Source organism: Balaenoptera borealis (genome assembly GCF_965194805.1).
Source record: "Balaenoptera borealis genome assembly, chromosome: 8".
Taxonomy (NCBI): domain Eukaryota; kingdom Metazoa; phylum Chordata; class Mammalia; order Artiodactyla; family Balaenopteridae; genus Balaenoptera; species Balaenoptera borealis.
The window spans coordinates 69,516,035-69,538,745 of record NC_138865.1 but is presented as its reverse complement, the minus strand read 5'-3'; the positions used below and the strand labels follow the sequence as shown (position 1 = coordinate 69,538,745).

Below are 22,711 nucleotides of genomic sequence, written 5' to 3'. Positions count from 1 at the left end.
AGAGCCCATTGCTGAGTTCCTTCAACTAAATTAAGCAGAGCTTGGGGATATATTTAAGAATATCAAAGCCAAACCATCACATGACCAGGGAATCAGGAAACGGCCATGAGGCCAGGGTTAGAAATGTGGACATTAGAACCCATAAGAAGCCAAGAGAACAATGAAGAATGAGGTCAGGAGTGATGAAGACCCAAGTCAGGTTTCCTGGGAAGAAAAGGAAAATCAGGGACAGTCACTAAGGATCTGGCTGCTCATACAGATGGGATACTAGGGAGATGGAACTCCAACAAGAACATCTCCTGTGGCTTCAAAGGGCCTGCTGCATCTGCTCAAGTCTCCTAGACTTGATTCCTCCATGAATTTACCCCAGGGGCCACTCAATCTGCTTGTTTAAAAGTGGATGTTTATTAAATTTGCTTCTGGGATACCCACAGCCCTCACTACACATAATAAACTAATGACCCACAAAGCAAGAGGACAGCCTTCTGTGAAGCTCCAGTTGACATGACCGTCCAGACAAAGAAGAGCCATCAGATGAGTCTTTGGCCTAATGGGATACATACTTGATAAGGGTTATCTCTAGGAATGGCAAGGAAGAATATGGGACCAAGGCATCAGAAAGGGCTTTAATTTTATCTATAATGTTTTATCTTATTAACAAAATTTAGAGTTTGAAATGTTAATTATAAATTTTACATGGTGGAAATAAATTGCTATATTATGCTCAGTGCTTTCCAATATTTTTTTCTAATGAATCGAAATAAAAAGAAAGAAACCAAAACAAATTATGAGAGAGAGGAGGGAGGATTGGGGGATAGGAGGGGGAGGGGAAGGACTAGAGGGGGAAATAACAGGAAACGGGGGAGCTGGATGGGAGTGAGAGGAAAAGAGGAAACATTCATGTGGAAAGGCTCTGTGAGGCTACTAGAGAACCTAGGGGTCAACAGACACTGAAACCCAGCTCCACACAAGTATCTAAACTAAAGGGAGAATGAAGAAGTTTTAGAAGCCTTGAACATCGAGACAAACATTCTTAGAATCCACAGATAGACCCAGAGTCCTCCTCCCAGGAATGGTGTGACCCGAGCCTCCAAAGGAGAGAAGAGAATTACAGGTGAAATCCATTGATGTTCCTAGAATTTCAGGGACCCAGTAACCCTCTAAACCAATCATCACACGTTTTTGAAGTCATTTGTCTAGTCTAGCAAGGCAGTTTCTCTGCTTTAGAATAGAAGCTCATGAGAAAAGAGGATTCACTTTGCAGTTAAATTCTGAACCAATTTGTCAGGAAATTGACCTTTTCTATGATGGAGTACCTATACTACATTTACATTTCTGAAACAGAAGTATGAGCAGTAAACATACCACCTAGGGACAGCCTACCTCTCATGCTAGAAGCACAAAAATCCATTCCCTCTTGCGATAAGAAAGAAAACTGGAGTTTTTTCTCTTATAAGACCTTAAATATCCAAAACTAGCAGCTTATAAAATTTTCAATGTTGGAGAGAAGAAAAAATCCCAAACATGTACAGATTGTTTCCTTTCATTAACTGAATACTAGTAACAGAGGAGGATTCATAAGTGCAGGCAAAAGACATCCTCTCATTAATCCCAGCTGCTTAATTAAACCAAATGAAAGGTTCTAATTTTATTATGTCTTTTCAGATACTTAAATTCATTTATTGGGAAAGGAAGAATTTAGAAGGTTCAAGTCACATTTGGTTAAATTTCCTCAGAAGAAATCATCTTTTAGTGCAAAAGGGATTGTCTGAGACAATCTGCTGACAGATTTCCTGCCCCCCACTTTTTAAGGCTGTCAGAGAACAAAGCAACCATAACACTGAGTCTGATTTCTACAAGCCACATATGATAGGAAGAAAAACACTTAGCCTCTTCACTGGACAGTCACACTTCAGTCCCAGGAGAAGGTAAAACCTGACCACGGCATCTGGCTAGCAGAAAATAACCTCAATTTAAGAAAATGCATTTATATATACCTTCCTGGAACAGAAGGTAATTCAGAGTCACAGAGAAAAAAGTGACACATTTCAAAGCCATACAGTAAGGAGATAATCTATACAAGGTCAGCAAAGAAATATCTGAACCTAGAGGTCATTCAAGACATGAGTCCAGTGCATTTGCGGTTGTATTTAAGCATCAGAAATGTTTTATTTCTGGGAGGGAGAAACACAAAATTGAAGGAAATGAGCAATAGATTATTGGGAAGTCTTGTATATGGGGACTAGTTTAAATGTAAACACCAGTGTCTAACTATAATCGGTAACAAATTTTTGTCCACACCACCCCAAAAAATGAAAAATTCTTGACCGTGAAAAAAGGGACTCCTGGGAAAGCTACTTTAAAAGAGGAAAAGACCTGCCAAATAGTACCACTCTGGTCTCTTTACTGATCACCGATCCATCTAAACAGCCTCTTTTCCTAATTTTCCCAAAGCGTTGTTTTCTCACAGCGTGTGGGTATATAACACTTCATGGAAGGCCTAAAACCATGGTCGGAATTATATCACAGCACCCTACATGCCCCAATAATAGAAAATACAATCACTTACTTTACGCAGCTTAGTTAAATGAAAAATAATATAAAATTGTATGCAAATTCTAATTTTGTTAACATTACCCATGGTGGATGGCGGGCATGGGGAGGAAACATACAAAAGTGCGAATAGCAGTTATCTTAAGGTAATAAAATTATCATTAACTTTTTTCTTCCGCTTCCCTCAAATTATCTACATCTTCTCTGACGCACTTGCCCTTCAACATGCAGAAGTAGACGGCCTTCTCTTCGCTTCCCATACCTTTGCGTTTCTTTTTTTTCATGGATTTAATTAATTAATTTATTTATTTATTTTTTGTTTGTGTTGGGTCTTCGTTTCTCTGCAAGGGCTTTCTCTAGTTGTGGCAAGTGGGGGCCATGCTTCATCGTGGTGCGCGGGCCTCTCACTGTCGCGGCCTCTCCCATTGCGGGGCACAGGCTCCAGACGCGCAGGCTCAGTAGTTGTGGCTCACGGGCCCAGTTGCTCCGCGGCATGTGGGATCCTCCCAGACCAGGGCTCGAACCCGTGTCCCCTGCATTGGCAGGCAGACTCTCAACCACTGCGCCACCAGGGAAGCCCTGCGTTTCCTTTTCACATTTATAAAGGAATGTCATCTCTGCCCCAGCTTATCGAACTGTTTCAAGTCTGTCTCTGCACTTCCCCATCTACAAAGAACTGCCTTCCAGTTACTTATCCGAGATGACCGCCAACTCTTTGCTGCTCAATATTTTGCACAAGTTCATTTGAAAATACATAGTATAAATGGAGAATTGCCTGAAGGCTCTTTCTTTTCCTTTATAGAATCACACTTTGGCAAAATGCCAGCAATGAGGGACATTCTATAAAGCAGTCCTATATAATTCAGTGGCAGTCACTGTGGGGCATTTGAGAAAATTGATCCTCAGAGCTCAAAATATCCTCTTTATTCGTACCTGTGAGAAAACGTAATTCTGCTCTCAGTGCCAGGGACAATTGAGCTCCTTCTAAGAAACTTTATTTTTAAAAATCATGTAACCAAATGAGATTTTCCTCCTTGCCCTGGTTGCCAAATTTTCATCCCACAAGCACACATTTTCTACCCCCAACTTTGCCTTATTTCTCTTTGTCCTTAGTCCTCGTTATATTTTATATTCTTATTTTTTAATTGTCTTAGTCTTTATGAAAAAGATAGTTACAAGAAAAGCACTTGCCTTAATGTTATAAAGAAAAACAAGTTTGAAAAAGTGTCCATGGACTGATGGAAGCATATGATCAGAACTTCCTTTCACTCTTCAGTGAAAAAGACAGCCAGCATCTTCTTTGGCAAAACAACACTGATAAAGGAAAAGAATACTTCTCCAACCTTCAATATTTTCTCTAAGAATCCTGGGCTGTTTTCCATAAGAAAGCTGGATCTCTTTAAGAAGTTCTGAGCTAGCAAAATGTTTTCATTAAATCCATCCAAACAGTTTTTCTCTGTGGTTTGTCCCAGGGAAATGTGTGCGCATCAGAGGACCTGGTTGCTTGTTTTGCATCAACAGAAGCACACATTATATTCGCTTTTGGGGGAAATAGTATAGATAAGGAAGACTCCCATGAACTTCTGTTCCAGGTCCTTTCCAAACAGAATAGTAATAGGTTCTAACTCTGCTTAGCTAGAGATAAGTCAGCATGACATGGCAAACCTGTAATTCCAAAGCAGCCACTGCATATACCTCCAATCGTATAAAGGTTATTGTATGATGATCATTATGCCGTGGCTACTCAGAGGTCCCTTGGGACTGAGTATGAAGTATTAAGAAGAAATTCCCTTAAGTATTAAGGGTCAGAGGGAAGATGTCTGCTTTCACATTTAAAACATTCCGTGCAATATGATCCAGAGTTGGCTTGTTTTCCCCCTAAATTACTTTCTAGAAAAACTCCCATCACTTTTTGCAGAAATGGAGCTGTACCTTGTCACGGGGTTTTTCTAGGCAGCCTCAGTTGTGACGAATGCTCTTCCCCACAAAAATGACTCCTCAAAGGATGACTGTTTTACCATAAGCAACAACACAAATTAATGGAGTGAGTTCTAACCACGTGCCTGAAACTCTGCAAAGCTTTTTATTAAAGATCTCATTACTCCTCACCACCAAACTGCCAGGTAGGTCTGTGCCCATTTTCACACTGAGGCTTAGGCTGCTGGGTACCTTTTCCAGGGTCACACAGTCACCAGATGACTGAAACAGGGTTCAAACCCAGATCTGTCTAACTCCCAAGTACACACTCTTAAACATGACTTGATTGGGACTCTATTTGTCCAGAAGAGCAGAAAGTCTACATTCCCTCTCCAGCACCTGCCCACCCCAACAGATCTAAGAACTCCCCAGGCACTTCCTCATAAACAAGGGGCTTCTTCATCCTTCTTGCTCCTAGGTAGCCCCTAGAACCAGAACTCAGATGTCTCCTTTGATCCCAGAAGACCATAATAGCTCCTGACAGAAGATGGTTGCTTTAGAAAACAAAGACCAGAAACCTGGTGTTATGGACTTACTGTTTGCATCACCCCAAACTTCATACGTTGAAGCCCTGGAGGTAAGGTCTTTGGGAGATAATCAGGTTTAGATGAGGTCATGAGGGTGGGGCCTCCATGATGGCATTTGTGTCCTTATAAGAAGAAGAAGACAGACCAGAGCTCTCTCTCTGCTACGTGAGGACACGGAGAGAAGGCAACCACCTGTAAGCCAGCAAAAGAGGAACCAAATCAGCTGGCACCTTGATCTTAGCCTTCCCAGCTTCCAGAACTTTGAGAAATAAATTCCTGGTGTTTAGGCCACCCAGTTTGGGGTATTTTGTTATGGCAGTTCAAGCTAATACAGCTGGGGTCCCATGAAGTTCAGTAAGGTCTTCCATTGGCTATCAATGCCTTCACTAGAAGGCCTGGTCGCTTCCAACTGTCTCCAGAGCAATGGAGGTGAGCTGGACCTCTACCCTTGTGCTTCTCAATGAGAATGACATGACCTCCAGAGGCTGTTTTAAAATTAGAAGGGCACATTTTGCTCGTCACAATGACGGAAGGTGTGTTATTGGCTTTTAGTGGGCAGAGCCAGGGATTCTAGACATCCTGCCAAGCAGGTGATACATCTTACTCATCAAGAACAATGACCTACATGACTCAACCATCCAAAAATACTCCACCAAGCATTAAAGTTTTATCCCCTGTTTATAATTATCTGAGCCTAGATCCTGATTCTGTTTTACATATAAGCACAAAAGATCTTGGCAAGGTTTTAACATATGCTGACATTTCCAGGAATGCAGCTACCACGTTCACTAAAGGGAAAATTATTGGGTTTTTTTGTTTGGAACAGCACCAGTTGTGGCTCACCATTTCAGAAAATTGTATCACTAACAGCTAAGCTGCTTGTAATACGACAGTCTTCAACCCACTATACCTGTATCAGTTGGCATACGTGGCCATTGTGCTCACAGAGATTTTACATGTGTAATATCTGACTTTGTATTGTGTCTTCTGGTATAGTTGGGCCATATTGCTTTATTACAAATTGGTTTCCATTCATTTTTTCTTTATATTATACTTAGGACATTAGGTTATTTTTGTAGATCATATATGTGTATATGTGCTACTATCTATAACTTACATTTCAAGATAGAAAAGGAGCATTTTAAGATATTTCTTATTAAAGGGGTAAACTGATAGCATTGAGAACCACTCTACTCTCCCACCGAACAGAGTGCCAAATCCTGTCTAGGCAACATGGATCTTCAGGTAGAAAGAAGGAGGGTTCCCTACTCAGAGTTTTCTCAGCTGTGGGTGCCACATGCCAAATGTGACTTGGGCTCCCAACTACCATCTCTTTAGATTCACCCACCCAAGACATTTGCTCAAGGCCAAACCCTTTGCTTTTGGGAACAAGGCAACATCCAGCATCTCTGCTCACATCCAACACATCTTTCCACCCTGAGTGCTTTTACAGAGGCCTTTTTATACTCCTATGGTACTAGATCACTCAGCCCACCCCGAAGGTTTCTATAGCCTGAAATTACTAGGAAAGAGGGTTGAGATTTTGGTCCCTTCCTTCCCAGGAAGGTTATCAAAGTCCTTATGCAAATTTACTTACCCCTACCTACCCCTTCATATGCACTTTCTCTCTTTGGAGCCAGATGAAATGCTGTAAGAGATAAGTAGGGCAGGAACTATCTCCTTTCCCCAGTTGAAGAAAGTGAGGACCAGGAGGAGTTCAGGAGCTTACTCAAAGACACAGAGCTCATCAGCAGCAGAGTCTAGACTCCAACCCCAGTTTTTGAATCCAAATGCCAGCACAGTTCATATCACATCAAAGTGATGAAAATGGAAAATGTTGCAAAGCCATCTCAGAGTCAAACAAGCCCCTTCTGCAACATGCTGTAAAATGTATTCATTCTTTCTTAAACAAGGTAACCAGAGTCACCCCCCTAGACAAGTAGAGAGGATAGGACTTACAATTTGGACAGTATTTGGTCACCAACAGGAGCCAGAAATTCTTTTAACACACACACACACACACACACACACACACAAACTCCCACCTGTTACTTACTCAGCTGCTTATTAATGGAAAATGCCCAAGCAATTTAGAATTTTATCTAGGGGCTGCAAACTTCTTCTTGGAATTATCAAACACCACTGCTTATTATCCCCTGCGTTCCTGAACTCAAAGGTCCTGCAGAGCCTGGGAAAGAGCAAGAAGTTTCGAGAATGCCTCTTTTTCGTGTGTGTTCCTCATCACAGCAGGAGAGCTAAGGCTGCTTTCTGCTCTGAAATTCCATATCGCTTTGACAGAAGCTATTCTTCCTTTCCCTTACCGAACATGGGCACCTCACCATTTCTCCTCAGTGGGTGCCCCTGAACTCCAGGAGAGCACGCCAGGAGCTGATGGAACAGCCCTCCCACTTGCCTCTCAGAACTAACCTAGATCTGTGAGCAGCATGCAGCTCTGTGAGCGAGAAGGGCTGTGGGCTTCTGGGATCTGGAAACCAGTGCTTGCTACCAGCAACGGGAGCACCTCCAGGCTGTATGCATGGGACAGATGTGCACCCCTAGTGCCCACCCATCAGAGTTCATCCCTTAAGGATGGCACCTGTTCTGCATAATCTCTATCAATGAACAAGTACCACAGATCACATTCAGTGGTTCAAATTACATACAGTGGAACCCCACTGTTAACTTCTCTCCACAAAGCAACTTTAGCACAAGGTAAATGTTTCTTGTGTCCAGTTCCAGACTCAAGCTGCCAAGTTACACAAGGATTCCGGTACAGAGTGTCACATCTATGAGAGGTCCACGTTACATGCTCCAAAGGACAGAACTTTATGAAGGCTTCAAGCATTTGGGGTCTCAGTTCTGATTCCAGTAGGAATTTCAGTAGGTTACAGAAGGTACAGTCAGTACAGGCTGGGGACAGACATTCCTTATGTGTGTATGTACTGAAGCCTCCCAGTGTGGGCTCCACGGTTGTGGTCCCAAACATTACAGGGATGTCAACACAGTTGAAGAGACTGGACAGAGCCTTAAAAGGTTAAAAATAACAAAAGGAGGGCAAAGTTACACAGCAAACAAAGAGTAACGTTTTGTGATCCCCAACCTTACTGAATATGACAACATGTATATAATGGCCAAAATTTCATAGACCCCATCTCACATGACACTAGCAACCAAAGACCAGAATAAGCCATGAGAAAACACAAGACCATAGCAGGGGGTTCTGGGCGGGAAGAGAGGGTGATGCACTCACAGAGACAGGTGGGGGTAGAAGGCTCCAAGTGTCCATAATAAGGGGGTTAGCCTTTGGAAGGAAAGACACTGGAAATTTCTCAGCAAGAGTTATGTGTACAGTAGGAAAAGGTGAGAAGATGAATTTGGCAGTCCATCTACACATGACCCTTGAACACATGCGTATGAACTGCATGAGTCCACTTATATATGGGGTTTTTTCAATAAATATATTGGAAAATTTTTTGGAGATCTGTGATAATTTAAAAAACATGCAAGCGAACTACATAGCCTAGATATACCAAAAAAATTAAGAAAAAGTTAGTTATGTCATGAATGCATAAAATATATGTAGATACTAGTCTATCCTTACACAGGCATAAAGGTAAGTGATATTGCATATAAAATTAATCACATATTAGTTTCCTTACTGTTTTATAACTTTGCTTTCAAAGAATTACATTACCATACAATATGCCTCTCTCTAGTAATTGGAGAAACTACATATCAGCCTATCATCACAGGTAGGTGGGTTTTTAAATGTAACAATGTTTCCAATACAATATCCAATATGAATATCACTGTAATACTGTATGTCATAAAAATTTTATAACGATTCATTTAGTGTATAGGTTAGGCTACTGTGAAGCAATCGTATTGATGACACTAGGCTACCACAGAGCAATCATATTGCTGCTTCTTTGTTATCAATGCATGAAACATTATACCTGTAAATAAATATGAATTTCTTTGTACATTATCTTTTTACTTTTGATGCTAGTGTTAGTATAACATCTACAGTGTTTTATATCATATAAGACGTTACTGATGCAGGTATTAACAGACAAGGCATCTTGTAAACAAAGTAAACTTACAGTATGGATAAAAACAGTACAGTGATGTAAATGTATTTTCTCTTATGATTTTCTTAACATTTTCTTTTTCCTAGTTTACTTTATTGTGAGAATGCAGTATATAATACATATACAAAATATGTGTTAATCGACTATGTTACCAGTAAGGCTTCTGGTCAACAGTAGACTATTTGTAGCTAAGTTTTGGGGGAATCAAAAGTTACATGCAGGGCTTTCCTGGTGACGCAGTGGTTGAGAATCTGCCTGCCAATGCAGGGGACATGGGTTCGAGCCCTGGTCTGGGAAGATCCCACATGCCGCGGAGCGACTAGGCCCGTGAGCCATAATTACTGAGCCTGCGCGTCTGGAGCCTGTGCTCCGCAACAAAAGAGGCTGCTACAGTGAGAGGCCCGCGCAACGCGATGAAGAGTGGCCCCCACTTGCCACAACTAGAGAAAAGCCCTCGCACAGAAACGAAGACCCAACACAGCCATAAATGAATGAATAAATAAATGAATAAATAAAAATAAAAATTAAAAATAAAAAAGTTATATGCAGATTTTTGACTGCATGGGGTTGGGGGGTTGGCACCCCTAACCCCTGAGTTGTTCAAGGGTCAACTGTATAAATAAATGCCACAAACCATCAAGTCTCTTTTTCAATCCAATTCAATCAATCAAAGACTCCCACTATACCCACAAGAAGTTTTTTGGTTGTGTTTTTTTTAATTAACAAGGGAGTATTTGGGGAGAGAAACACAAAGAGTCCACCAAAAATCCTGGTAAGTACACAATAAGGCACAGAGCTTGCTGCTGTGATTGTAAACCTAAGAAGTACACTGTCATGTCTAGATACAGGACAAGTATTTATAGCATGATTTAAATGACCAGCACCATTTCCTTCCAGAGATACTTTGGTGATTAAGAAAATAAAGATTCTAATGGAACAGCTACTTTATCTGACAGAGTATCACACCTGTCAGTGGAAAAAAAACTGAAGCCAGTTCATATCAGCGTCAAAGGAAATGGGAAGAGAATTTGACCTATACTGCTAAACAGTTCCTGTTTTCACCTTCAATTTCTAAATAACCCTTGTTGCAATATTTCCAGTAATTTCTCCAGTGAATCTTCCCCTGAAGTGGACCTTGATTTGAGGAAATGATATAAGATCTACAAGGCACCCTTCCATTCCTCTTCATATCCTGTGAATTTTCTGCCATGGGCAGGACCTCCCGAGATTTCTTAAGAGAGCCAGGCAGAAGGCAGGGCAGGGACTGGGAAGTGGAATGAAGAAAAGAAAAATAAGCAAATTTATTGGATGTGATTACATTTCCCTTGCAAAGGCAGAAAAAGAAATAACTACCGCATTTGTTCTTTCCTTCAAGTTAACGGAATTTCTAACTACCCTACTTTGCCACAAGATCCTAATCAGAACAACAGAGGGAGGTATGACGTTTCCATTTCTCTCTTCAAGGAATCTTCTCTAAGACTCCAGCTGAGGTGAGTCAATTTGGTGTTGTCATGATAACACAAATACTTCTTGGTGTCTCTTGTTTTGTTCTGTCATTTTATTTTTGCCTTGCTCCAAAAAACAAACAAACAAAATGGATGGAGGCTAGGTTTAAGCATGGCCATTTGGGAAAAAGAATAAGAAACAAGAAAAACATACAGTGTGCCTTCTTAAAGCATGAGACATAGAGTTCACCAAGAGACTGCAATGTAAACTTTATCTGGCCATGTTTAGTATTAACACCCATCTTTCTCTATGTGAGATTTAGAACTCAACCAATCTGGGACACTTGCTTAAGCTGAGTCTGGACACTGATCTCTGCTTGAGCTCCTTCCAAACTGCTGAAGAGGGATTATTCCCCTTAAAGTCTGTCCACAGTCTCCTCCCAGGGAGTAATGATGTCATGTTTGTAGAGTACTTTGAACATTCTCAGAAGAAAGGCAGTGCACAAATTCAAGACATTCTTCTCACACTATGTAAGACATAACCATCATTTTTTGTTGTTGTTTCACATTTAGAAAACAGCCCTACTAGCCAGGCAAGCGCTATGGAATCACTATAAAAGGAAGAGAAGATCTTCCATGACCTTCAGAGATTTTCTGTTGAGTGTTCTGCATAGAGTTTGTGCCAGCCAGCCTGCCCTTTCTCCCTCATCTCTTTGTTCTTTGTTGGAGTCTCTGGCAAACGGAAGAGAGGAGTAAAGGAATGTCAAGAGAGAAACCTCAGCAATGACCCATCTTCCTTTCAGCCACTTATTCACAGAAAGATGCCTTTCTGGAGTTCACCAAGAGAACCTGATTAAAAGACCTGTTCATATATTCCAATTCAATTTCACAAACATGGCAAATATTTAAACCATAATTTTTGCTTACTATTTACATCAGGAAAGGAGTAAGTTTTGATTGCAAAGAAGAATACTGGTGATATTGGGGTGTTACGGTTAAGAAGGTGAAAGGCAAGATTCAGTAGAAGTCTCAGCTATGTCTCATTTCCCAAGCTCCCTCATCCCAATCCCAGTACCCTCCCAACTCCATCTCTATCTACATAAGACCTCTGATCTGTGCTTCCAAATGGCCTTCTGTTATCTTCTTTTTTTTTAAAGGTCCACATGTGTTTATTTAATTTATTTATTTATTTTAATTTTATTTATTTTTGGCTGTGTTGGGTCTTCATTGCTGCACATGGGCTCCCTCTAGTTGCGGCGAGCGGGGGCTACTCTTCATTGCGGAGCACGGGCTCTAGGCATGCGGGCTTCAGTGGTTGCAGCAGTGGGCTCAGTAGCTGTGGCGCGCAGGCTTAGCTGCTCCGCGGCACGTGGGATCTTCCCGGACGAGGGACCGAACGCGTGTCCCCTGCATTGGCAGGCGGATTATTAACCACTGCGCCACCAGGGAAGTCCATGTTATCTTCTTCCCAAGTCAAATCCAAGGAACAAGGTCTGATTTGGGTCGTTAACCATCAATCATCCTTCAGTTTGGATCAGTAACCATGAACCTTTCTTCAACTCTAGAAGGAAACCCCTCCCAAAGGGTGAAGCTTTTTTATTTCCCTCACATGTAAGAATTGTCCATCCAGAAAAACAATCAGACCCAGAAAATTATTGTGGTAAACATACTCTCTGAGAGAGTTCAATTTCTCCTGGGGTAGGGGAAATAATTGTTAAGATCTCAAGATAGAATTTCAATTTCTACCAGGTCTTACATGTGTTCCCACCACGGTTTAGAAAACAACCACAACTTGCACGTTGTTATCCTATGAGATGATCAGATGAAATCACTATTCCTTAATGTTCAAAAACATACTTTCTCTCCCACACAACGTATTCAAAGGCTCCTTTAAGACTTCAGTGGAAGACCCAGCTCTTGCTCAAAGTGCCTCTCCGAGTACAACGGAATCCCCTTAACTCTTTGATCTGTCTATCCATTTATTCCAGACTTCTGACTCTAGGAATCATTAAGTGGTCTTTCCTCTCTTAGATGGCAAACTCTGTCATGCTTCATAATTGAGTGGGCACTCGATAAATGAATGCTATAGTGCTAGGAGGAATAATACACTTCCTATTGGCAGCAAATCCAAGAGAAACTTCCTTAGAAGAAAGGACTGTCAATTACCACTTAACAAGCCTGAATTTTGGCTCCTGTAGAAAAGGCAAACAAAACAATAACAACTCTCTCCTCAGTGGCAGCCAAAACGCTATCTGGTTGTTGCCCTCCAGTCACCTGGCAGGCGGCTGGGCCCCAGAAAGTGCTCAGCAAGTCCTTGCTGGGGGATTGATGTGCAAAGGCATGAGACTGGCGATACATAACCTATCCCTGATGGGTAGACACCAGCTGGGTTCCTAGCAGTCTGGTGGTGCAGAGCTTCTGACTTCCCATGGTCCTTGGCTCTCTTACAGCCGACAAATCTAGCTGAATGTGGGATGCCAGGAGCAGGACACACAGAGCGAGGACAGGGAGGCTGTTCTGGAACACAGACGGGGGATTTGCTCGTGTTTCCTCTGCAGCAGCCACCATGGCATCGTTGTCGCCCTCGGGGTGAAGTTCATTCAAGTGTTACCACCCAGCTTTCCCTGTCTCCTCTGGGCCAGGGGGCATCAGGCCTGACACCAAGTGAGTCATAATTAGAATGCAAATCACTTGGGAAGCTTAAAAATGCTCACATCCAGGCCCTGTTTCCAGACACTGTTATTGAATTGATCTTGAGTAGGACTCCAGGGTTGATAGTCTTAAAAAGCTCTCCGGGGGATTTTAATGTGCAGACGGGGTCTAGTACCACTGCCTTCCAACGTTCCAATCCTGGGCCCACACCTGTAATCCCTTTGCCTCTCTTTTACACGGGAGCTGCTGATAATAATAAAAACAACAACAATAACAATAAATGTCATTACTATTATCAAGAGTAGCTAACAATTCCTGAGCATTTATTATATGCCAGGCATATTTCTAACTGCTTTACTTGTATCAATATGAGCGCACTGAATTCTTATAAGAAGTGGGTATACTTGTTATTTCCATTTTTCAGGTGAAAAAACTGAGGCATATCGAGAGGTTAAATAACTTGCCCAAAATTTCACAGCCAGTAAGTGATTGAGCCAAGCTTTGAACCCAGGAAGACTGGCTCCAGCACCTTCTCTCATAATTGTTAACCTGCATTGCCCCCCTGCATTCATTCAAGGCACAAAGGCTTTCAGGGACCACATAGGGTCACCTCTGGATCCTATACAGCCGTAATCACCTTCTCAAATAATCATATTTCTGAAGACATATATCTGATCCCATGATTTCTTGATCCAAAACCTTCAATGGTTTACTAACTGCTTATGGGATACAGATCCAAACGATACACAGATAACTTCCTCAACTGTACTTGGCTACCCCTCTGTTATCTACTCCCACCTTAAGCGACTCTACCCTTCAACAGTTCAGAATTACTTGCACCTCCTTCAAACAACCATAAAAAGCAGGCTGGACAACCCAGGCTTCCCTCCACACTCCAGACACAGTCATCAGCATTTGAACTCCTCGTAAATGTGTTTCTAAAGGATTTAGAGATGCTAGGACAAAACCTTCTCAAAGAGCCAGGTGGGACAGAAGCATATCCATTTAGAAACTCAGCGCTTCAAGGAGTGCAAGCAGCAATGTCATACGAATTTAAACTACACACATAGCCAAGTAAAACAACATTAGATATATCAACTATCCATTTCCACAAAACTCCTAAAAGTTTGAAAATGGAATTATCCTGGTGAAATGGCACAGGCTTTACAGCTCACTGCATTACTCATAACTTGCAGATTAAAATTCTTACGTTCTAATAAGCATCTATACTTAGCTAGCACAGTAGGGACCACAAAGCCCCTACTTCCAAAAACACTCCAGTTGTTAGAGTGTTTTAAATGCTATAGCACTACATTCTAAAACCTCTTGTAAACTGCATTTATGACAAATGAAAGCAATCAAATTTGGGACCAGGATCAGAGGAATTAACTATCAGAATTAAAGTAGAAGTGGTCAAGCACTTCATCCCTGCCTTGAAAAACAAAACAAAACCCCTGCAAACTAAAGGGCACTATGAATTCACAATGCAGCCAGAATGTAAATAGCCTACATTGGTCTACCTCAATTTGAATGTAATCTACTTGTCGTTTGCTTTACATCTCCCAGGTCTGTAAATCTACACACTGCCCTTTGATACTGCATTCACAGCTGTCATCGACTGGACAAAACCCAGTTTGTGTTTTCGTTGTTCAAAGGGAGAACATCTTTCTAATGGGCCATCCAAGTTCCAAATAATGTTCCCCTACCCTGTTCGAGGTAAAAAGCTCATACATTTCAGAATCACCTGACTTTACCTAGTCTAGCCCAGGATATCTCAACTGTGGCACCATTGATACAGATAATTCTTTGTTGAAGGGGCTGTTCTGTGCACTGTAGGATAAGCAGCAGCAGCCCTGGGCTCAACCCCCTAAACAACTACAGTAGTACCTCTCCCTGAGGCATGACAACTTAAAAATGTTCACTGGGGGCAAAACTGTTCCCAGCTGAGAATCACTGGTCTACCGTCATACTCAACCCATTTTGGAGTTTCTCTCTAACCATAACTCTATTTTTACCACATTTGGCCACACTTTTACTCTCTGAAATTCTTCAAAAGCCATATGCAAAATAGTCTTTGGCCTTGGGATTTCAAAAAAAAGTGTTCTTATTAGATTGTAACCCTCAATTAAGGTTCATTTGTAATAAGCCCACATGGAGTGTTTGATTCAGGGCTGAGGTATGGTGGGAGTTGACTTGGTCAGGATGCCCAAGAGAGCAACTGTTTAAGATGGTCCTTACTGATACCTGCATTCCTCTTCCAAAACCGCGCCAGAAGGGGTGGGCGTGTTATTTCCACTGTAAATACGTCCACAGGTGGAGTTTTGCCCAGTGTTTTACCATATACACGCTACTTCCCTCAAGAGGGCACCTCTATCAGCTAATTACTTGTTAACAATGGAAAACTCAATCCAAACTGGGCTTAAGCAACAAAGGGAATTTATTTGCTAAGAAAAGTGAGAGTCCTAAAAACGGCAGCTTTCAAGAGAATCACACCTGGGCTCCAGCTCCAGTTTGGGTGCTGTTTCCCTGATTCTCTCAGCTTCCTCTTCTCCATGAGCCAGGTGGTCTTCAGATTGGCTTCCTTCACAGTGGCACAATGGCTACAGAAGTCCTGGCCTAAGTCCATACACCACATTGCTTATAAAAGAGTGCCTTGCCATAGAGGGAACCTACCTCAACATAATAAAGCCCGGATATGACAAACCCACAGCCAACACCGTTCTCAATGGTGAAAGGCTGAAAGCATTTCCTCTAAGATCAGGAACAAGACAAGGATGTCCACTCTTGCCACTTCTACTCAACATAGTTTTGGAAGTCCTAGCCATGGCAATCAAAGAAGAAAAAGAAATAAAGGAATCCGAATTGGAAAAGAAGTAAAACTGTCGCTGTTTGCAGATGACGTGATACCATACACAGAAAATCCTCAAGATGCTATCAGAAAACTACTAGAGCTCATCAATAAATTCAGTAAAGTTGCAGGATACAAATCAATACACAGAAATCTGTTGCACTTCTATACACTAACAATGAAAGATCAGAAGGAGAAATTAAAGAAACAGTCCCATTTGCCATCTCATCAAAAAGAATAAAATACTAGGGATAAACCTACCTAAGGAGACAAAAATCCTGTACTCTGAAAACTATAAGATGCTGATGAAAAACATCAAAGCTGACACAAACAAATGGAAAGATACACCATGCTCTTGGATTGGAAGAATCAATACCGTCAAAATGACTATACTACCCAAGGCAATCTACAGATTCAACGCAATCCCTATCAAATTACCAAGGGCATTTTTCACAAAACTAGAACAAAAAATCTTAAAATTTGTATGGAGACACAAAAGACCTCAAAGGGCCAAAGCAATCTTGAGAAAGAAAAACAGAGCTGCAGGAATCAGACCCCTCCCCAACTTCAGACTATACCATAAAGCTACAGTCATCAAAACAGTATGGTACTGGCACAAAAACAGAAATATAGATCAATGGAACAGGATAGAAAGCCCAGAAATAAACCCACTCCCCCATGGTCAATTAATCTATGACAAAGGAGGCAAGACTATACAATGGATGAAAGACAGTCTCTTCAATAAATGGTGCTGGGAAAACTGGACAGCTACATGTAAAAAAATGAAATTAGAACATTCTTTAACACCATACACAAAAATAAACTCAAAACAGATTAAGGACCTAAATGTAAGACAAGATACTATAAAAACTCTTAGAAAAAAACAAAGGCAGAACACTCTTTGTTGACATAAATCACAGCAATATCTTTTTGGATCTGTCTCCTAGAGAAATGGAAGTAAAAACAAAAATAAACAAATCGGACCTAATTAAGCTCAAAAACTTTTGCACAGCAAAGAAAACCACAAACAAAACAAAAAAACAACCCACAGAATGGAAGAAAATATTTGCAAGCAATGTAACCGACAAGGGATTAGTCTCCAAAATTTACAAACAGCTCATGTGACTCAATATCAAAAAACAAACAAACAACCCAGTCAAAAAATAGGCAGAAGACCTAAATAGACATTTCTTCAAAGAAGACATACGGATGGCCAAGAGGCACCTGAAAAGATGCTCAACATCGCTAATTATCAGAGAAATGCAAATCAAAACTACAATGAGATATCACCTCAGACCAGTCAGAATGGCCATCATCAAAAAATCTACAAACAGTAAATGCTGGAGCAGGTGTGGAGAAAAGGGAACCCTCCTACACTGTAGATGGGAATGTAAATTCGTACAGCCACTATGGAGAACAGTATGGAGGCTCCTTAAAAAACTAAAAATAGAACTACTATATGATCCAACAATCCCACTCCTGGGCATGTATCCAGAGAAAAACATGGTTCAAAAGGATACATGCACTCCAATGTTCATTGCAGTGCTGTTTACAATAGCCAAGACATGGAAGCAACCTAAATGTCCATCGACAAATGAATGGATAAAGAAAATGAGGTACATATATGCCATGTATATATATATATGTGTGTGTGTGTGTGTGTGTATGTGTGTGTGTGTATATATATATATATACACACACACATACACACACACACACACACAATGAAATATTACTCAGCCATTAAAAAGAATGAAATAAGGCCATTTGCAGCAACATGGATGGACTTGGAGATTACCATACTAAGTGAAGTAAGTCAGACATAGAAAGACAAATATCATATGATATTGCTTATATGAGGAATCTAAAAAAAAACGATACATATGAACTTATTTACAAAACAGAAACAGACTCACAGATTTAGAGATTGAACTTACGGTTACCAGGGGGAAGGGTAGGGGGAGGGATAGATTAGGAGTTTGAGACTGACATGTACACACTACTATATTTAAAATAGATAACCAACAAGGACCTACTGTACAGCAGAGGGAATTCTGCTCAATATTCTGTAATAACCTAAATGGGAAACGAATTTGAAAAAGGATACATAGATATGAATAACTGAATCACTTTGCTGTACACCTGAAACTAGCACAACACTGTTAATCAACTATGATCCAATATAAAATAAAATTTTAAATTAAATAATTAATTAAAAATAAAAATAGCAACACTGGAAAAAAATTTAAAAATAAGAAGTCAGTGAAAAGGAAAAAAAAGAAAAAGAAAGAAAAAAAAGGGTGCCTTTCTAACCAAGCAAAAATCCTGAACTTCATTATAACTGGATCGACTTGAATAATGTGCTTAGGGCTGAAGTATCCAATCAGTGTGGCCAGAAGACCACAGGCTGACTGGTTGAGACCCTTGAATTGATCACAGTGGCTGAGGGGGGAAGTTATGCTGATGGATTTAGAGCGATGGTTCTCAAAATGTGTTCCCTGACCAGTTACATCAGCATCACCTGGGAACTTGTTAGAAATGCAAATACTCTGGCTCCACCCCAGACCAGCTGAACCAGAAACTCTGGGGTGGTGCCTAGCAATCCGTGTTTTAACCAGTTCTCCAGGTGATTCTCATGCAAGCTAAAGTTTGTGAGCCACTGGTTTAAACCATCAGATCCTACCTGTAGAGCCTAGAGTGGGGTGAATCCCGTTTATTTCACTGGCTGCCACACAATTAGAAAATGGTGGAGTGGAGGCCTGAGAAATTACCGTCAAAATACTTTAGAAGGAGAAGGCTCGAGAAGGGGACAGTTCATTTCACTTCTTACTTCCTATGGTAAGGCTATGAAGTAGAAAACACAGTAATGAGTGCTTCAGCCTAGCAACATGGTTTGAAGATGACTTCTGCTGCCCATATTTATTAGTTTCCAGGGCTTGAAGAAAACGAAATGCCCAACATTAACCTTCCCATTCTCTGTGGGCCCTAACCCACTCTCCCTGGGGAAATTGGACAAATATATACATACAGGTTTGAGAGAAGTAAAGCTACTTGGCAGTTAAGACTGCACTGAAGAAGACATTCTCTAGGAAGTTTTCTTAATCATGGCTAATCCTAAGAGTCGCCTGGAGTAAGGGTACAAGTCCAGCCTCTTGGGCTGGACTAGACCCAGAGTCAGGATCTCCAAGGGAGGGACCTGGGAATCTGTGTTTTTAACACACATTTCCAGGGATTCTTTTTTTAAAATAAATTTATTTATTTATTTTTGGCTGCATTGGGTCTTTGTTGCTGGGCGTGGGCTTTCTCTAGTTGCAGCGAGCGGGGGCTACTCTTCGTTGTGGTGCTTGGGCCTCTCATTGCGGTGGTCTCTCTTGTTGCAGTGCATGGGCTCCAGGCATGCGGGCTTCAGTAGTTGTGGCTCGCGGGCTTAGTTGCTCTGCAGCATGTGGGATCTTCCCGGACCAGGGCTCAAACCCGTGTCCCCCGCATTGGCAGGCAGATTCTTAACCACTGCACCACCAGGGAAGCCCCCAGGGATTCTTACGGATTGACCATGGTTGGAAAACACTGTTCTAAAAGCTATATGCAGAGGACTGGGGAGAAAAATCTCATGAAAGAATTACACGAATATTTCTGACTGCAAATAATAGCTTCTTCCTGTCCTTTCTTGGTGCCTTCCCTCACTACCAGGGCCTCTAACTGTTCTTCCTCTAGTCTTATCCTACACTGCTTCCCAAAGAAGTCACCCTACAGACCACTTCACATCAGAGTGAACTTTCTAAAACACACTGAATGTCAGGCCTCTGATCACAATCTATCATGGTAGAAATCCATCGCAAGTCCTCACCAATGGCCAACAGGATCAAGTCCGAAGTGTTGGCATGAAAGGGGGGGAGATAAATTAGGAGTCTGGGATTAACAGATATTCAATGCTATATATAAAATAAATGAACAACAAGGACCTACTATACAGCACAGGGAACTATATTCAATATCTTGTAATAACCTATAATGGAAAAGAATCTGAAGAAGAATATATACATATTCTCACACATATGTATATGTATAACTGAATCACTTTGCTATACACCTGAAACTAACACAACATTGTAAATCAACTATACTTTAATTTAAAAAAATTTTTTAATGCAAAAAAAAAAGTGTTGGCATTTCATACACATTTCCATGTAATCCAGGCCCTGCCTTTCTTCCTTAGCCTTACTTCCCACTGTCAGCCCATTGGAACACCATTATGGAACCATCCTGAAGCCCCTGCATTTCCTTCAACACTTGATGTTCTCTTTGCCTTTGTTCCTTCTGTTCACCAGGGTCTTCCTTCCCCCTTCACCCAGAGTATCAGTCAAGTTAACGAGAGGTCATGCTGAAGTAACAAAAGCTCAGTAGATAAAGACAGCAAAGGTTTATTTCTCAATGTCAGGAGGTGGTAAGTTTTTTCTCTAAAGACCCAGATGGTAAATATTACATACTTGGTGAGCAACATACAATTTCTGTTGCATTTTCTTCTCCTTCACTTTTTTGTATAACTCTTTAAAAAATGTAAAAACCACTCTTTTTCATAGGTCATACAGAAAGAGGTCACTGGCCATCTGCTGACCTCTACTCTACGTGATCATTGCCAGAGACAAGTAGACAGCAGAGAACTACTCAATCTAGTCATTCAGACCAGGCTAATGTAGCAGCCATCACTTGAGCATGTCTAGTCACCATGCAGACCAAAAGAGAGGGTCTCATGCAAGTCCCACTAAATGCCCCAGTCCAGAAGTGACACCCTAGAACTTCTGCTCACAAATAATTGGCCAAAACTGGTCTTTCAGCCCCACCTAACTATAATGGAGCCAGGAAGTGCAATCCTACCATGTGTCCAGCAGTAAAGAGAATTGGAATTGCTTGGTAAAAATGATGACTTCAGCTCAGAGACAAGTGCTCTGGAAAGCCTGTTCTGACCCTCTGGTCCCCCAGTCAGATTAGCTACTCTCTCCCTGTCACCTTATAGCACCTTGAAGCCTAAGCGTGTGCTGTGCATAGGGTACCACAATCGCCAACTTCTCCGCCTCCCCCACCGGATCCTGAGCTTCCTTAGACAAGCATCTCCGTACACCTACTGCCTAGCACAGCGCCTGCTACCCAGGGATGCTCCGTGTGTGTTGCTTCAACAAATTGACGAATGTGGTAGATTGTGGGAGCGGGGTTGCCTATGCATTTCCCTGAAGGCTCTGTATGCAGCAGTGTCAGCCTCTCTGAGCCTAGTTCAACCACACCCATCTCCACTCATGATAAATGTATCATTTTGGTTATTCGGTTACTTCCTATATTAATCAAATTCACTCTTCCTTACAACCTTTCCTTCTAATAATCAACACTTTGCAGAGAGCTGGTCCTGGAGGCCACAGAGCACTTTGACTTTATGTGAATTGGTTTTGTGTTCAGTTTGTAGGTCAGAAAGCAGGCACAGAGAGGCACTGAGATTTTCCCAAGTTACACAGCCAAATGAGAGGTGGAGCCAAAAGTTATGCTTCCTTTTGATCCAACAAGAGAGCTACAGGATTGAACACAGAGCCGCAGCTAAGTTCACCAACAGTTTATTTATATCCTTTGGAGAGACAGAAAGCATAACGTGTTTGTCAAAGGTAAATCTTATTATACCATATCAATGTTCAGCTTACAGTATACATATTTATCTCCGAGTAAAATATTAAAAACAAACCACATGACTATATTAATGTGCCTTTTCATACTGCTTCCACTCATCCCCTCTACCACATTTTCTCTTCCGTCAGTGACACAGCTCATTATCAGCCTCTCTTTCAGAACCCCGAGAATATTGAAAATGCCACACACCTGTTTTACCACCATCCCTTAATGCCTGTTAGGTGAGCAACACCTGCATGCCTCTTCACTACTAATGGCATAAAGCAGAGTTCAACTCAGTTTCACATGCAACACATGTGCAGCTGCTGCAGTTTATATCAAATGTGCAACCACAGAGCGAGCAGAATAGAGTTCAAAATGAACTACAGTGCAAGTCTCCACCAATACATATTGACAGAGTTAAGCCCCTTCGTGTAGACCATTCACAATCTGGGTATCCTCTGACCCCACGAAAGTGTATCCTGACCTGGAATTTTCCTCTCCTCTCCATCTCCTGGATCCAGTAAGTTCCTAATAAACATCCCATCTGATGGTTAGCCTTGACAAATGCCCTGGAGCACCAAGACAAGAGGAATACAGCTAGGCAGAAGCCCTCTACTTCTCACATCATCAATAGAATAGCGTCAGAGCTGGTCCTATTGAAATCGGTGGAGTTTGAGTCATTCAAGATCAAAACAACTTTTAAAAAATATATAAACCCTTTATTTAAGAAGGTGAAATAGCTCGGTGTGTCCTCCCAGTCTGGTTAAATGGGGACAACCAGGGGAAATTGTGCAAGAAAACTGAAGTATACAAAAGCAAATTACAGGCTCAGTATTGCCAGACACAAAACAGGAATCAATCCTTTACAGGAATCTTGCCTTTGCTTCCTTTTTTCTTTCCTTGAGCCTTGTAATTGAATGTTGCAAACTATATCAAGAAGAATAAACCTACGGGTTTCCCCTCCCC

General features: G+C 41.4%; 1 long non-coding RNA gene across 14 annotated transcripts in view; it reads right to left on the bottom strand.

Moving 5' to 3' along the window:
* Positions 1 to 22,711, bottom strand: part of LOC309634102 — a 149,717-nt gene that overhangs the window by 126,425 nt on the left and 581 nt on the right. The gene's annotated exons all lie outside the window — the stretch shown is intronic.